This window comes from Coregonus lavaretus, assembly GCF_964263955.1.
Source record: "Coregonus lavaretus genome assembly, chromosome: 11".
NCBI classification, from domain to species: domain Eukaryota; kingdom Metazoa; phylum Chordata; class Actinopteri; order Salmoniformes; family Salmonidae; genus Coregonus; species Coregonus lavaretus.
In genome coordinates, this window is record NC_139998.1 from 12,937,491 (window position 1) to 12,942,262 (window position 4,772).

The window sequence follows — 4,772 nt, forward strand, 5'->3', positions numbered from 1 at the left end:
AAGATAAGACACGAGAGGATCATGGAGGTGAGGAGGAGCATAACGTGATTATGAAGTTTAGGGAGGAAGGGGGAGTTGGGGAGATGAGTCCGACAAGGTTGACGGCTGTGATAAACGAGTTGTTAATGCTAAAGTATTAAGAGATGGGAGCTTGTTGGTGTTCTGTAAGGACATGGCGCAGGGGGAAAAAGCTATAGGAGTGAAGCAAATAGGGAAGTGTAAGGTGGTGTCTAGCAGCTGGTCTGACCAAGCAGGGAAGCAGTGGAGTAAAGGGGTGATAACAGGAGTGAGTGTTAGCACTAAAGAGATAAGGGAAAATTTGAGAGGAGGCGTTCTAGTGAATGCACAAAGATTGCAAGCAACAAGGGGTTAGCACATCTATTCTGTTAAATTTTAAGGACCAGGTACTGCCAAATAAGGTAACAATAGGATATATGAGTTACTATGTGAGGGCTTATGTACCGAAACCTTTAAGATGTTATAAATGCCAGAGGTTTGGGCATGTGGCAACAGTCTGTAAAGAGAAAAAGAGGTGTGCCAGGTGTGGAGGGGAGCATGAGTATGGGAAGTGTGGAGATGGTGTACAACCAAAGTGCTGCAACTGTGGGGGTGCTCATAGTGTGGCATATAGTGGGTGTGAGGCTATGAAGAAGGCAGTGGAGGTGCAACAAGTGAGAGTGGAGAGAAGGGTATCAATATGCTGAGGCAGTGAGGGTGGTCCAGGAGAGAAGGGTGTCATATGCTGAGGCAGTGAGGGTGGTCCAGGTCCAGGGAAATACAGGTTCAAGGGAGAGAAGGGTAGGAGCATCTAGACCAGGGATTACGGGGCAGGTGGGCAGCGATATGGTATACATAGAAAAGAGAAAGCTGGTGACGTTCATAGCAGGAGCTATCAATAGCACTGATAAAGTAGAGTCTAAAACGGAGAGGATTAAACTAATAGTGAAAGCTGCTGGGAGACATTTGAGTATGACAGGGTTGACATGGGGAGAGGTTCGAGATGACCTCAAGCAGCCGATAGTGGAGTCATGTATTACTGGATCTTAGTTATGGTAGTAGTACTACAATGGAATGCTCTAAGCCTGTTGGGCAGGCAGTAGGGAGTGATCATTACTCCATTCTATGCACAGAAGGCCGAAGGGAAGAGGAGGTGTTAGTGGAGGGAGTAGGCAGGTGGGTGTTTGGAAGGGCAAAGTGGAATCAGTTTCAGGAGCTGAGTGAGCAGGTGATGGCTCGGGTGGATATGAGAGGGGATGTAGATAGTATGAATAACTGGGTGAGAACAGCGTTCGTGGGGGCAGCTACTGAGGCTATACCTACAGTGAGGGAAAAAAGAATTTGATCCCCTGCTGATTTTGTACGTTTGCCCACTGACAAAGAAATGATCAGTCTATAATTTTAATGGTAGGTTTATTTGAACAGTGAGAGACAGAATAACAACAACAAAATCCAGAAAAACGCATGTCAAAAATGTTATAAATTCATTTGCATTTTAATGAGGGAAATAAGTATTTGACCCCCTCTCAATCAGAAAGATTTCTGGCTCCCAGGTGTCTTTCATACAGGTAACGAGCTGAGATTAGGAGCACACTCTTAAAGGGAGTGCTCCTAATCTCAGTTTATTACCTGTATAAAAGACCCCTGTCCACAGAAGCAATCAATCAATCAGATTCCAAACTCTCCACCATGGCCAAGACCAAAGAGCTCTCCAAGGATGTCAGGGACAAGATTGTAGACCTACACAGCTTGGTGAGAAGGTGACAACAGTTGGTGCGATTATTCGCAAATGGAAGAAACACAAAATAACTGTCAATCTCCCTCGGCCTGGGGCTCCATGCAAGATCTCACCTCGTGGAGTTGCAATGATCATGAGAACGGTGAGGAATCAGCCCAGAACTACACGGAAGGATCTTGTCAATGATCTCAAGGCAGCTGGGACCATAGTCACCAAGAAAACAATTGGTAACACACTACGCTGTGATTGGGTCAGCAGTCTATAATTTTAATTCACAGTACAGTAGGTGGCGGAAATGCACCATAACGTTGGATGCCAACCGCCGATAAACCCCACTGAAGAAGAAGAAGAAGTAGGGACATCCCAAATATTCCGAATAGCAAGGACCATTTTGACGCAGATCACTGGTGGCTATCAAACTAAGCCTAATGCTAACTCAATTAATTGATCAATTCATGGTGTTCTTAAATAACGAAAGAAATAACTGGAAATTATGATCAAGGGGTGATAAAAACATGGAAAAGTTAAAATGGTAAGCAATGTTATGTTTTTTGAAAGTTTCGTTTTGCAACTAAAAGCAAATTCAGTTAGGCTATTTTGCATTATGTAGGCTAGACCAAGTTTGGCTACTTGAGTTTGTGAAAGTTTGGGGGCGCGTGAAATGACAATGATTGATACTCTAAACACAGCTACCCTAAGAACCCAATTCAGATTTATTTTCTCCATATCGAATCTTTCCACACTCAGTTTTACCTATGACCCATATCAGATTTGTGCATTTACACTGGGAAGATCTCAATTGCATACTCCTCTCTCCTCGTCTCCTTCTTCTTTGGTATCATGGCATTCACACATTTTGTTTGTGCATGCGGTCACCTACACCTACAATTCCTTTCATCCTCTACTCTCTTCACTGCCTCAGCATGCAACACCTTCTGTTCTACTCTGACCCTGGCAACCTCAACCTGTCTCTCTTCTTCTTCAATGAGGTTTAACGGCGGTTGGCATCCAATATGTTGCATTACTGCCACCTACTAGACTGGAGTATAACTCCCTTATACTTTGCTTGAGAAATAAAGAAATACCCTACCATCTCACAAATTCAAAGAAATATATCAAATAAAATGAACACCACCCTACTCCACTATTTGAATCTATTTATTCCTACCTCATGCCCTCAACCTGAAAGGATGGGACATCACCACTTAACACACCCTGTAGCTCTTCTGATGTCAAATCTCGCACACCCAAATACCTCTCTGCAGCTGCCACCACAACCTCAATTTTCTGCAACTTCCGTTCCATCCCTGCAGTACAGTTAATAACCATTGCTATAAATGCTAAAAATCCAATCTTACTGAAACAAATATCACTTGTTGGCCTATCCCTCTGTACTGGTACAGATCTACTACTCTCACCACTCCTCCCCCTTGACCCATCTTCCTCTACTTTCTTCACTGCCTCAGCATATGACAACTTCTGCACTACTCTAACCCTGGAAACCTCAACCTGCCTCTCGCACGGGACATTTCTGATCCCCAGCCCCATGGGCACCCCTACAATTAGCACATACCACTACTTTCCCCAATTCACACATTCCTTTCATGCCCTTCTGCACACTTCTCACACCTTGGAACCTCCCTCCTACACACTGCTGCCACATGCCCATAAGTTTGACACCTGTAACAATGTAATGTATTCGGCACATAAGCTCGTACAGGATAACTTATATATCCTAACTTCACTTTGTCGGGCAAAGACTCAACTTCAAAACTCAAAAGAATAGACAATGACTCTTCTGTTTCCCCACTCTCGCCACCCTGTTTGCGTCGCACCAAACGACGAGCATCACAAACACCGGGAATCTTCACCTTCAGTTGATCAACTTTTACATTTACTGCTACCCCAGTAATCACTCCTTTCAATGGCGCCCTTTTCTTGAGAGCGAAACAATTCACAATTCTTTCCCCCATTTGTTTAACTCTGAGCACCTTCTCCCTCTGACCAGCAGAAACACAAACAATTATCACTAGACCACTTCTGGTTACCCTCACCGATTCCACTGTACCCAACTCTGTTTTCACCCACTTTGAAACCACAAATTGATCAGCCAAAGGCAAGGGTCCCCTTTTTCCAAAAACGTCACTCCTACTGTCACATACTCATCTTTATCCTGACCCTCGATGCAAGCCTCAGGCTCCGAGAACTTCACCACACCTACCACCACCGATACTTCACTTCCATTTCTCCTCCTGTCTTCAGCTCACTCTGCTTACATTTTCTACCATTCTTCTTTAACAAACCTTCTCCCTTTTTTCAGCCATTTTTAACCAACTCAAGCTCACAATCTTCCTCCCTCTCTCTCTTACACCTCCTCTGCCTCTCTTTTTCCCTCCATTCCTCCTCCGTATTCCAAGTATACGTCTCCTTATGATAATACTGCACTTCTCCTGACATACATCTTGTTCTTGCTTTCTCAAGGGACGCCATTTACGAGGCTCTCCAACCAAATCTTTGTCTAAAGTTACTTCCACCGTACTCCTGGTTCGCACCAGGGGACTCTGGCATCGCTGCCTATCTCTCGATTTTCTTATCTTGTTCTTGGCTAACCCGTCAGTAAAGTTCAGCGCTCTCTCGCTTCGCCCAACCAATCTCTTTTGTCAACATTTATCAAATTGTACTGGCATTTCCTGTTCCCATCAGCCCGGTCATACATTTTTTCAAACTTCAGGTAAATCATCTTTATGAAATGATTGGATGGAAACTTGGTTTATGACTTGAACACATATCATTGACAACATTTGGACAGGAACTACAATCCGGTTTTAATACTGTTTTCAATGGTTTTCAATTGGCAAAAAACTTAGCACAATGGTCTTCAGAGCAAAAATGTAATAAAAGGCATCTGCCAGAAGTTAATTGAGTAAATATAATTTAATATACATTAAATGACTGCGTTTTCACGAATTTGGTAATATAATCTTCAAGCCAATTCAAAAGATTAGGGGACAGGACCCAGAAGTATGACCACGTCACT